We start from the raw sequence: 14,609 nt of genomic DNA on the forward strand, positions 1-14,609 counted from the left end.
GGACTGTGCTGAAATTCCTAAGAGTTTTACTGTTAGTCTTTCTTTTACTCTCCATTAGAAGAACCTACAGCCTTTTAAAAGGTAAGGTAATTCTGCACAGACAGGAAGGAATCAAACAGACTCTCCAGCGTCTATCAGATACTGGTTCTCTACTGACACTGATTTTAGTCAACTGCAAAAAGAATTGTGGGCTCAAGCTAAAATAGGGGCATAGAGAGGTCAGGTGAATGATGGAGTTTTGGCAGAAATCTGCCAGTGAGTCCAGTGTATATCAGAACTCATCTGGTTTATTTCCCCATTTCCAGACTGCATAAGAGAGATAAAAACCCTTAGAAGTATGAAGAATCACCAGCTTGCTTTTCTGACCTATGGCTTGAGAGATAATATGGTTGAAAAGGAAAATTGGAAGCTTTTGCAGTTATTTCTGCCAGGGAAAAATATTGAAAAGAAACTGTTATACCCCAGGAGGAACTGCAGAAATTAATACCTCCATTCAGACTTGAAAGATTCAGGAATGTTGATTTCCACCACAACTCCCTTTAACTCCCTTATCTGGTCATTGCATAAGACAGATGAATTTTAGAAAATGACAAGTGATTATTGAAAATTTACTAAAAACTGACACTGACTGCAGCTTGAAAAATTAGTCAAAACAGTCTGATTGCACCTGCCCTACCAGATGTGGTATTTTTACTTGAGGAGATTGACACATTTCTTGTTACATTTTATATAGTTTTTGATCTACAAAATGCTTTCTAGTGGGAATGTGTCCAAAAGCATAAAAAGCGATTTTCTTTCAGCTGGCAAGGCCAGTAGTATACTTTAACACTTTTATCTTGTGACTATATTAATTCTCCTGGACCTGGAAAAAAAGCATACTTTGCTGAGATATTTTTCCATAAAATATCACACTAGTTCTGTATTTTGATAAAATTATGCAGTTTTGACCAAGTGAGCAGGAAACAGTGACAACTTAGACTTGCTGCTAATGCATATATTTCCCATCATAGGACAGGAAATACATCCAATTAATGGAACTTCTACATCAGTGAAATTTCTGCAAGTCTATTGGTGTGGGACATACAGAGATATTTCTACCTTCTAAGGTGAAGGCTAAATTATTACACCCAGACCCTCTCACCACCAAGCAATAGGGACAACATTTAAGGGACATATTTGAAATTCTAGATATTACACACTCCAGTCTATAAACCAATTGATTTGGAATGAAGCTAGTTTTGAGTAGAGCCTGGATCAGGAGAAGGCTCTTCAACAGTTGTAGGCTGTTGTACAGACTGATATAGCTCATAGTACATAATATGCAGTAAATCAGATGGTAATTGAAGTTTCAGTAACAAACAACAATGCTATTTGGAAACCTTGGCAGCCCATATAGGTGAATCACACAATACATCATTTTGGTTTTGGAGAAAGGCTCTACCAATACTTGTAGACAACCATTCTTTCTTTGAGAGACAAGGTCCTTTGCCTGCTATTGGGGCTTAATGGATACTGAATGGTTGACAATGTGCAGTCAAGATATATGTACTGAACTTCCCACTTTGAGATTTTTATTTATTGAACCATCAAGTAATAAATTAAGACATGCATAATAGCAACCCATTACCAAATGGAAGTATATTATACATGATTAGGTTTGAGCAGGCTCTGAGTCCACAAGCAAATTACATGGAAAAGGATCCCAAATGTCTATGATTTCTGCTCCCACTATAATGCTCTCTAACTCCAAGCATGCATCTGTAGCCTGATGTAGTGCTCCCTGTGATCTTTTGACCATAGAAGAGGAGCCTGAGGTCTTACTTATCAATAGTTCTTGGTGTGTTCTTCCCAATAACTTGAGTTCTGCTGGAATAGAAGCTATTGTTCTTAAAAATACAGCACCACTGACTGAAGACATGACAAATATTCAATTTAAATGAAATCTTAGATTTCCCCTTTGCCCCCTTTTCACTTCAGATTTCAAGTCAATAGGCAAAGAAAGGAATAAAATTGTTAGAAAGGTGATGAATTCTTTTTGCCAAGGGAAATTGAATAGCTTTTTCTCAATGGAGATAAGGAAAATTGTACCTCAAGTATAGTACAACTTTAAGTTATCTTTTGATATCAACATGTCCTGTGATATAAGTCAATGTGAAACCCCATCAAACTTAATCCAACCACAATGCAAAGGGCCTAGACCAGTCAGGAATGAATGTATGCTTGCATCACTCTTCCAGGAGAAGAACCAAGACCTACTGAGGTGCTTGCTTGGTTTGAAAGAAATATAGAATGGATAGTAGAGGAAGGTAATTATAAATACAAGAAAAGTCATGTGATCAGTGGCAGAAATGAGTGTTGAGGCTCACAGGAGTATTTTAGTTCTATATGGTTGTACATATATATACAAATGTTACATGGTTCTGAGATTCTCTCTCTTTATCAGGTAACAAAACACTAAATAAGAAAAATTCAGCGTCTAACATATTTAAATTATGAGACATTAAGAGACTAAGTGTTTTCAATGGGCAACTATTTAAAAATATATAATAACTTGCAGTTTTATGTCGACCAGTTATATCATGTAAGATAGAATTATGACCCTATTATTCTTTTCATTTTGTAAATTAAGCTTCGCATAAGAGTTGCGATTATCTCCCATGTTGATAGGGACTTTACTTTTGATGGATAATCTTGTTTGTCAAATAGACTATATGTGGAATTAACTAAAATTAATGCATCTGGGCATATGTCTCATGAATTTTCTATATTGGTTCATTTAAAGTGGTAAGACTCTGTAGGCGCCAGCACCTACACGGTACCGAGAATCAGGCAAAAGCCTGCAGGATGAAAGAAGCACACACACACCGGTTATTCGTGTCAAGCCAGAAGAGGAAGAGAGCTTCTGGTTTCTTTATTGACCAAATTATATATCCAAAGAACACCACTTAGCAGGTATCTGTCAAACACAGTGGGGAACCCTGGCTGAGACTTCAATAACAAAGGGCCTACTGTGTGGCCTGAATAAATTAGAGAAATAACCAGCAAGGCCAGCCTAATTCTGACTCAGGTGAGAAGTACCTGGCCAGACTGCTCCCAGTTGGGGACAAAAGGCTTCCACATGCAAGGACACTTCATATTCATCAAAGGAAAAATCCACCAAGATGAACTCTCAATCCTAAATATCTATGCCCCAAATACAAGGGCACCTACATACGTAAAAGAAACCTTACTAAAGCTCAAAACACACATTGCACCTCACACAATAATAGTAGGAGATTTCAACACCCCACTTTCATCAATGGACAGATCATGGAAACAGAAATTAAACAGAGAAGTAGACAGACTAAGAGAAGTCATGAGCCAAAAAGACTTAACAGATATTTATAGAACATTCTATCCTAAAGCAAAAGGATATACCTTCTTCTCAGCTCCTCATGGTACTTTCTCCAAAATTGACCATATAATTGGTCAAAAAACGGGCCTCAACATGTACAGAAAGATAGAAATAATCCCATGCATGCTATCAGACCACCACGGCCTAAAACTGGTCTTCAATAACAATAAGGGAAGAATGCCCACATATACGTGGAAATTGAACAATGCTCTACTCAATGATAACCTGGTCAAGGAAGAAATAAAGAAAGAAATTGAAGACTTTTTAGAATTCAATGAAAATGAAGGTACAAAATACCCAAACTTATGGGACACAATGAAAGCTGTGCTAAGAGGAAAACTCATAGTGCTGAGTGCCTGCAGAAAGAAACAGGAAAGAGCATATGTCACAGGCTTGACAGCACACCTAAAAGCTCTAGAACAAAAAGAAGCAAATACACCCAGGAGGAGTAAAAGGCAGGAAATAATCAAACTCAGAGCTGAAATCAACCAAGTGGAAACAAAAAGGACCATAGAAAGAATCAACAGAACCAAAAGTTGGTTCTTTGAGAAAATCAACAAGATTGATAAACCCTTAGCCAGACTAACGAGAGGACACAGAGAGGGTGTCCAAATTAACAAAATTAGAAATGAAAAGGGAGACATAACTACAGAATCAGAGGAAATTAAAAAAATCAACAGATCTTACTATAAAATCCTGTATTCAACAAAACTTGAATATCTGCAGGAAATGGACAATTTCCTAGACAGATACCAGGTATCGAAGTTAAATCAGGAACAGATAAACCAGTTAAACAACCCCATAACCCTTAAGGAAATAGAAGCAGTCATTAAAGGTCTCTCAACCAAAAAGAGCCCAGGTCCAGACGGGTTTAGTGCAGAATTTTATCAAACCTTCATAGAAGACCTCATATCAATATTATCCAAACTGTTCCACAAAATTGAAACAGATGGATCACCCCCGAATTCCTTCTATGAAGCCACAATTACTCTTATACCTAAACCACACAAAGACCCAACAAAGAAAGAGAACTTCAGACCAATTTCCCTTATGAATATCGAGGCAAAAATACTCAATAAAATTCTGGCAAACCGGATCCAAGAGCAGATCAAAACAATCATCCACCATGATCAAGTAGATTTCATCCCAGGCATGCAGGGATGGTTTAATATATGGAAAACCATCAACGTGATCCATTATATAAACAAACTGAAAGAACAAAACCACATGATCATTTCATTAGATGCTGAGAAAGCATTTGACAAAATTCAACACCGCTTCATTATAAAAGTCCTGGAAGGAATAGGAATTCAAGGCCCATACCTAAACATAGTAAAAGCCATATAGAGCAAACCAGTTGCTAACATTAAACAAAATGGAGGGAAACTTGAAGCACTCCCACTAAAATCAGAGACTAGACAGGGCTGCCCACTCTCTCCCTACTTATTCAATATACTTCTTGAAGTTCTAGCCAGAGCATCAGAGCAATCAGACAACAAAAGGAGGTCAAGGGGATACACATCGGAAAAGAAGAAGTCCAAATATCACTATTTGCAGATGATATGATAGTATATTTAAGTGATCCCAAAAGTTCCACCGGAGAACTACTAAAGCTGATAGACAACTTCAGCAAAGTGGCTGGGTATAAAATTAACTCAAATAAATCATTAGCCTTCCTCTACACAAAAGAGAAACAAGCCGAGAAAGAAATTAGGGAAACGACACCCTTCATAATAGTCCCAAATAATATAAAGTACCTCGGTGTGACATTAACCAAGCAAGTAAAAGATCTTTAAAATAAGAACTTCAAGACTCTGAAGAAAGAAATTGAAGAAGACCTTAGAAGATGGAAAGATCTCCCATGCTCATGGATTGGTAGGATTAATATAGTAAAAATGGCCATTTTACCAAAAGCAATCTACAGATTCAATGCAATCCCCATCAAAATTGCGATCCAATTCTTCAAAGAGTTAGACAGAGCAATTTGCAAATTCATCTGGAATAACAAAAAACCCAGTATAGCTGAAACTATCCTCAACAATAAAAGAACTTCAGGGGGAATCACTATCCCTGAACTCAAGAAGTATTACAGAACAATAGTGATAAAAACTGCATGGTATTGGTCCAGAGACAGACAAATAGACCAATGGAATAGAATTGAGGACACAGAAATGAACTCAGACAACTGTGCTCACTTGATGTTTGACAAAGTATCCAAAACCATCCACTGGAAAAAAGATAGCATTTTCAGCAAATGGTGCTGGTTCAACTGGAGGGCAACATGTAGAAGAATGCTGATCGATCCATGCTTATCACCCTGTACAAAGCTTAAGTCCAAATGGATCAAGGACCTTTACATCAAACCAAATACACTCAAACTAAGAGAAAAAAAAAGTGGGGAAGAATCTCGAACACAGAGGCACTGGAAAAAATTTCCTGAACAAAACACCAAATGGCTTATGCTCTAAGATCAAGAATCGACAAATGAGATCTCATAAAAGTGCAAATCTTCTGTAAGGCACTGTTGTTAGGTCAAAACGACAACCAACAGATTTCGAAAAGATCTTTACCAAACCTACAACTAATAGAGGGCTTATATCTAAAATATACAAAGAACTCAAGAAGTTAGACCGCAGGGAGACAAATAACCCTAATAAAAATGGGGTTCAGAGCTAAACAAAGTATTCACAGTTGAGGAATGCCGAATGGCTGAGAAACACCTAAAGAAATGTTCAAAATCTTTCGTCAAAAGGGAAATGCAAATCAAAACAACCCTGAGATTTCACCTCACACCAGTGAGAATGGCTAAGATCAAAAACTCAGGTGACAGCAAATGCTGGCTAGTATGTGGGGAAGAGGAACACTCTTCCATTGTTGGTGGAATTACATACTGGTACAACCATTCTGGAAATCAGTCTGAAGGTTCCTCACAATATCGGACATTGAACTACCTGAGGATCCAGCTATACCTCTCTTGGGCATATACCGAAAAAAGTACCAACATATAAAAAAGACACGTGTTCCACTATGTTCATAATAGCCTTATTTATAATAGCCAGAAGCTGGAAATGACCCAGATGCCCTTCAACAGAGGAATGGATACAGAAAATGTGGTACATCTACACAATGGAATATTACTCAGCTATCAAAAACAACGAGTTTATGAAATTCGTAGGCAAGTGGATGGAACTGGAAAATATCATCCTGAGTGACATAACCCAATCATAGAAAAACACACATAGTATGCACTCATTGATAAGTGGTTATTAGCCCAAATGCTTGAATTACCCTAGATGCCTAGAATACATTAAACTCAAGAAAGATGACCATAATGCACATGCTTCACTCCTTCTTTGAAACGGGACCCAGAATACACTTGGCAGGGAATAGGGAGGCAAAGATTAAAACAGAGGCAGAAGGAACATCCATTCTGACCCTGCCCCACATGTGGTCCATACATATACAGCCACCAATCATGATAAGATGGATGAAACAAAGAAGTGCAGAACAACAGGAACTAAATGTAGATCTCTCCTGAGAGACACAGCCAGAATGCAGCAAATACATAAGCGAATGCCAGCAGCAAACCACAGAACTGAGAATGGGAGCCCTGTTGAAGGAATCAGAGAAATCTTTGACTGCAAGAGCTTGAAGGGGCTCAAAACCCCTATGAACAATGCCAAGCAACCAGAGCTTCCAGGGACTAAGCCACTATCCAAAGACTATACATGGACTGACCCTGGACTCTAACCTCATAGGTAGCAATGAATAGCCTAGTAAGAGCACCAGTGGAAGGGGAAGCCCTTGGTTCCGCTAAGACTGAACCCCCAGTGAATGTGATTGTTGGGGGAGGGTGGGAATGGGGGGATGATTGGGAGGGGAACAACCATAGAAGGTGAGGGGAGGGGTTAGCAGGTTGTTGGCCTGGAAACCGGGAAAGGGTATAACATTTGAAATGTAAATAAGAAATATTCATGTTAATAAAGAAAAATGGAAAACAAAGAAAAAATTAATTATATGCTGGCCATGGAGTCACAAACCTTTAATCCAAACCCGCGTGAGGCAGCATCAAGTAAATTTATGAGTTCAAAGCCAGTTAGAATAAGTTTCAGGAGAGCCAGAGCTACAAAATATTATGACTACGTCTATGATTATGACTATGACTACTATTGCTTTGTAAAATACATAAATATTGCTGATAGCGATTTTTAGAGAGCAACTGTTTTCTTTTTTAAATCTTTATTAACTTTAGTATTTATTATTTACATTTTGATTGTTATTCCCCTTCCCGATTTTAGGGCCAACATCCCCCTACCCCATCCTCCTCCCCTTCTATATGTGCTTCCCCTTCCCATCCTCCCCCTATTACCACCCTCTACCCAACAATCACATTCATTATGTGTTCAGTATTGGCAGGACCAAGGGCTTCCCCTTCCACTGGTGCTCTTACTAGGCTATTCATTGCTACCTATGAGGTTGGAGCCCTGGGTCAGTCCATGTATAGTCTTTGGGTATTGACTTAGTCCCTGGAAGCTCTGGTTGGTTGGCATTGTTCATATGGGGTCTCGAGCCCCTTCAAACTCTTGCAGTCAAAGATTTCTCTGATTCCTTCAACAGGGGTCCCATTCTCAGTTCAGTGGTTTGCTGCTGGCATTCGCCTATGTATTTGCTGTATTCTGGCTGTGTCTCTCAGGAGAGATCTACATCCATTTCCTGTCCGACTGTACTTCTTTGTTTCATCCATCTTATCTTGTGTGGTGGCTGTATATGTATGGGCCACATGTGAGGCAGACTTTGAATGGGTGTTCCTTCTGCCTCTGTTCTAAACTTTGCCTCTCTATTCCCTGCCAAGGGTATTCTTGTTCCCCTTTTAAAGAAGGAGTGAAGCATTCGCATTTTGGTCATCCTTCTTGAGTTTCATGTGTTCTGTGCATCTAGGGTAATTCAAGAATTTGGGCTAATAACCACTTATCAATGAGTGCATACCATGTGTCTTTTTCTGTGATTGGGTTACCTCACTCAGGATGATATTTTCCAGTTCCATCCATTTGCCTATGAATTTCATATAGTCATTGCTTTTGATAGCTGAGTAATATTCCATTGTGTAGATGTACTACATTTTCTGTATCCGTTCCTCTATTGAAGGGAATCTGAGTTCATTCCAGCTTCTGGCTATTATAAATAAGGGTGCTATGAACATAGTGGGGAACGTGTCTTTGTTATATGTTGGGGCATCTTTTGCTTATATGCCCAAGAGAGTCATAGCTTATGCTCTAAGTTCAACAATAGAAAAATGGAACCTCCTAAAATTGCAAAGTTTCTGTAAGGCAAATGACAATGTCAGTAAGACAAAATGGCAACCAACAGATTTGGAAAAGATCTTTACCATCCAGTATATGATAGAGGGACAATATCCCATGTATACAAAGAACCCAGGAAGTTAGACCCAAGAGAACCAAATAAATCTACTAAAATGTGGGATATAGAGCTAAACAAAGAATTTTCAACCAAGGAATATTGAATGGTTGAGAAACACCTAAAGAATTGTATAAATGCCTTAGTAATCAGGGAAATGCAAATCAAAACAAACTTGAGATATCATCTCACATTAGTCCTAGTGGCTAAGATAAAAAACTCAAGTGCTAAGCTCAGTAGATGCTGGTGAGAATGTAGAGTAAGAGGAACACTCCTCCATTGTTGGATTGCACTCTGGTAGAAACACTATGAAAATAATTTTGGTGGTTCCTCAGAAAATTGGACATAGTAAAACCTGAGGATCCACTCCTAAACATAAACCCAAAAGTTGGTCCCACATATAACCAGGACACATGCTCTACTACATTCATAGCAGCCTTATTTATAAAAAGCACAACCTGGCATAAACCCAGATGGTCTTCAACAGAGAAATTTAATCAGAAAATGTGGTACATTTACACAATGTAATACTTTTCAGCTATTAAAAACAATGACTACATGAAATTCTTAGGCAAATGGATGGAACTAGAAAATATCATCCTACTTGAGGTAACCCAATCGCAAAAGAACACACATGGCATGCATTTACTGATAATTGGATATTAACCCATAATTGGAATATCCAAGAAATAATTAACAGACCATATGAAGGTCAAAAAGAAGGAAGACCAAAATATAAATTATTCAGTCCTTCTTAGAAGGGAGAACAAAAGACTCATGTGAGGAAATACAAGGACAAAGAGTGGAGCAAGGACTGAAGAAAAGATCATCCAGAAAACGGCCCCACCTGATGATTCATCCCATAATCAGCCTCCACACAATGTCACTGTTGCAGATTCAAAGAAGTCCTTGCTGACAGAACCCTAATACAAATGTCTCCTGACTTTGCCACAGTCTTAATAATACAGATATGGATGCTTGCAGCTTACAATTGTACTGAGTATGGGGACTACAATGGAGAAGGTAGAGAAAAGGTAGAAGGAGCTGAAGGGGTTTGCAACCCCATAGGAAGAAAAAATATCAACTAACCAGAGCTCCCAGGTACTAAACCACAAACCAGTGAGTACAAATGGAAGGAACCATAGCTCCAGCCATGTATAGCATTGTCTGACATCAGTAGGAAGAGAAGCCCTTGGTACTATGAAGGCTAGTTTCCACAGTTTATTGGAATGCTAGGACATTAAAGTGTGAGTGGGTGGATGAAAGTGGGAACATCTTCATGGAAGCAGGTAGAGGAAAATAAAGAAATGGGAGAGGTGGCAAGGGAATATAATTTAAATATTAATACATAAAATATCCAATAAAATAAAGAAAAAATCATTTAAAAATGGGGAACAGACCAAAACAGGGAATACCCAACTGAGGAAAGTCAAATTGCTGAGAATCACCTAAAGAAATGTTCAACATCCTTATTCATCAGGGAAATGAACCTGAGATTCCACCTCAAACCAGCCAGAATTGCTAAGATCAAAAACTCAGCTGACTGAAGATGCTGGTGAGAATGGATACAGAAAATGTGGTACATTTACATAACGGAATACTACTCAGCTATTAAAAACAATGACTTCATGAAATTCACAGGGAAATGGATGGAATTAGAAAATATCTTCATAAGTGAGGCAACTCAGTCACAGAAGAAAACACATGGTATGTACTCACTGATAAGTGGACATTAGGCAATGAGCTTGGAATACCCATTATACCACCCATGGACTGCATGAAGCTTAAGAGGAAGGAAGACCAAAAATAGATGCTTCAATACTATTTAAAAGTGGGAAACAAATGTGCAATGGAAGTAGAGAGTGAGAGGGACTTGAGAGGAAGACAGTAGAGGGAGGAGCAAAGGGGCAGAATCTGGTATGAGAGGAGATTCAGGAGATGTACAGAAATTGAGCAGATGTTAGGAAATTGAACAGAGGTTTGTACTAATGGGGGATGGGGAACTAAGAATAATAAGCAGAGTTCCAGATGCCTGGATAGCGAAATTCTTCCAGGACCACACCAGGATGGCATTAGCTGAAGTACTCCACAAAGGAGAGGGAGAACCTGTGGAGACCATATCCAGGGGTTAGGCATGAAACCCCCGTTGAAGGATGGGGCAAACCAATCATCTCCATAATTTTAACCCAGAATTGCTCCTGTCTAAAGAAAATACAGGTACAAAGATTGAAGCAGAGTCTGATGAAAAGTACATCCAGAGACTGTCCCATCTGCCTGGTCCATGCTACATGCAGAAACAAAAAGCAGACATTATTGCTGATGCCAAGAAGTGCTTGCTGACAGGAGCTTGATACAGCTGTTTTCCTGAGAGGCTCTGCCAGATCCTGATCAATAGAAATGTAGATGCTTGAAGACAACCATTGGACTGATCACAGGGACCCCAATAGAAGACTGAGAGGGAAGGACTGAAGGTGCTGAAGGGCCCTTATCTGGCATCAATAGGAGGGGAGTCCCTTGGTCCTATGAAGGCTTCATGCCCCAGTGTACAGGAGTGCTAAGGGAGTGAGGCAGGAGTGGGTGGGTTGATGTTTGAGCACCATCATAAAAACAGAGTAAGGGGAGATAGGATACAGGTTTTTCCAAAGAGGAAATTTTGAAAGGGGATAACATTTGAAATGTAAATAAAAAAATCAATTAAAATGTGGTTATAATTTAGTTAAAATTAATCGAAAATTAACAAAGTTTTAAAAAGTCAATTCAATAACTTATGCTTTGACCAATGCTTAAATTTCTACAATAATATTTATTACTGTGATTAAATATATTTTATTTAAATAGCTGTTGTTGTTTCATAAATTTTCTTTGCCTTAAATACATTAAGTTAACTTAAAATATGAAGTAAGAGATTTATCTGTGATCAATAATGTTTAAACTAGTTGTAGAGTCTTCTTCAAAAACAAATAAATGATATAATTTAAAAAACAATCAAAGACTCTATTTTTATTTAAAGATCTAGACTGTATCCAAGCACTTCTAATTTACTGCTATGAGGTAATGAATTTCTACCCATTATGTGAGAGCACATTCAAGTGACTTTTGATGATGTTGGATGTATTCATTTCTATGCCATTGACCACTAGTCACACTAAATAGCTAAATGCTTCTAACCTTTATGCTTCTAAAATTTTGTGGTTAGAGTTTATATTGTACCTCATTTATTTCTAACTGATAATATGTTATTGGTTCTTCTGTTTGTTTTCAGACTGGTAGTAAGCAGGTTCTCATTTTTCTGTATAGAGTCTCATTCACTCCAATTTAGAAATATAGTTTTTGATCTAATGTTAACTTCGTTCACTCCTAATAATGATACTTAAGGATTTTGCTTAATTCTTCTTATCCAAAGTATACAAAAGATATCAATATCTAATAAGAGCAATTATGATATTTTATACTTTAAGTTTTGATCTAAGTATAGTACAATCAGTTGAGATTAAAAGCATTTATTATGTAATAGTTTACTAACGAAAGAAAAAATAATACTGCCATAACTTCACTAAAAGTTGCATTTCTAACCATTTAAAATTAAGAAAAATAATTTGTCAAATACAAATAACTATAAATAGGGTACAATATATAGTCACTCATAAGTTTGTTTAGCTTAGATAATTGTTTAAGATGCAATATTCACAAACTCTTCTTGATTATTTAAATTTAGTGATTTATGTAACATGTAAATGTTATATTACATACAGAGAGTATAAAAATAATTCAAATCTGGGTAGCAATAGCTAATAGTTTCAGTAATATCCCTGAGTTTTATTCTCAGTGTCCTTTACCAGAATTCAAGCCCCAAGTACATCAGATTCTTCGAATAACCTCTTGGCTATGAGAGACCTTAATATTCAATGTATGGACCCATCATACAGAGCAGGTGATGCTTGATCAACAGTGAGAACTGTGAGTGAAAATTTCTTCTGGTAAGACCTTTCCTTGTCCCATTCTGAATCTGAACTAACAACTTGTTATAATGAATGAAATTTTCCTTAAAAGCAGTTAACCTAGAATTAATATCTCCTGAGAATAAATAAAAACTTTTTAAAGCGTATTAACTTTGCAGAATACTGACTTTCACCAATCCAAGACCTAAGGTTGTCATGGTATAGCATTCTGGGCCTATAGAATATCTCTCCCTACCCCATCTCCATATATCTGCTGCTTGCCATACCCATCAAAATATTTTTAAATTGCCTTGATTATTGCTTTCTTTGCTCTGTAAAACTACAAAATCTTCATGAAACTGATGCCACACAATGGAACATGAAATTTGGGATAACCTAAATCTGTTTACGTGAGCCATGGTCCCTCATGATGTCACTTAAGAAAACTCTCTTTTCCCTTTAATATAATGTAACCTATATAAACTATCTCTTATTTCCTTTAGCCTGTGGGTTTTTACGTTGCTAAAACACAGTGATTTAAAAATTGTAACCTTATTTACATCGACATTTCTGAAGTGGGTCTTGAGTAATAGGCATATTTTACTCCCAAATAATACCATCAGTTAACAAAATAGATACTTGTTATATTCTGATAAACGTTTGGATCTGCAAGTATTTGAATTCTCTTTAAATTTAACATAAACACTCAAATAACAATATTTGTTTATTAATAATATTCAATATATCTTTATGAAATTAGATGCTTGGCAGTCTGGCTCTCTTACTAGACCATGCATCTTCCGTGTCAGAAAAACGTTTAATTTTTAATTCAGATCATTTATGGAACTTCAGTGACATCTAGTGTATAAATGTTCAATATGCACACAGATGTATTTGTAATACTTCATTTTTATTTTTTCATCTGTATTTATTTACTTACTAATCTTACTGTTTGATGATCAAATCATGTACCTATAACATTCTGGTTACTCTCTCCCAATACTCTCCTGCCTTCTATTAACTCTATTCTCTCTTACCAAATGCACACTTTTGGTTTTGCTTTATGATTGACCCGTTGCCTTTGTGTGATTATTGTTTTAGAACTTTCCACTGAAGCATCGTAGGGTCAATAGTGGGCACAGACTTGAAGTCACCCGATTCTTCTTTCTTCAGTCTATCAGTAATAATTTAAATATATAAATAATAAATAAAATAAAACACTTTCAGAGTGATTGGTATTGCCACCTCGACCCCTCCTCAATCTATGCCTAGATATTAATAGACATTGTTTTACAGACCCAGTGGAAGTAACCATCACTGGTGACTTTAAGAATGCAATGGCTACAGTTTGATCAGAACACACCCTTCATTTTGTCCTCCAGCACTCACATTCTTTCTATCCCTTATGAGTTCAATTCCAGAGACCTACATAGTAGAAGGAGAATCACTATGTCTACAACTTGTCCTATAACATCCATATGGGCACAGCATGTCCCTGCTCAAACACATACACTCAACATATTCATATAAATAAACACAATAAAAACTTAAACTTAAAGTGCACTTACAAATGAATATATTATCATTTTTCCTCCATTATAAAGTCAAAACGGATGATATCAACTCATCAAAAATAGGAAAGTATTCCTACCTGAATTTCAAGATTGACAAATTTAGCCCTGTAATGGGTTAGTTGGTGGCATGTGATCAGAATGCCGGGTTATCTAGATCTTTAAGTAGTCTTAGGCATATATGTATATAAATTAATAATAAATATAATAAATAATAAACAAACAAAGCATATATATACATATATATATATTTGTTTGTGTGTATATATACATATATATAATTTATTTCTC

This window comes from Rattus norvegicus, chromosome 13 (assembly GCF_021556685.1).
Source record: "Rattus norvegicus strain SHRSP/BbbUtx chromosome 13, alternate assembly SHRSP_T2T, whole genome shotgun sequence".
Classification (NCBI taxonomy): domain Eukaryota; kingdom Metazoa; phylum Chordata; class Mammalia; order Rodentia; family Muridae; genus Rattus; species Rattus norvegicus.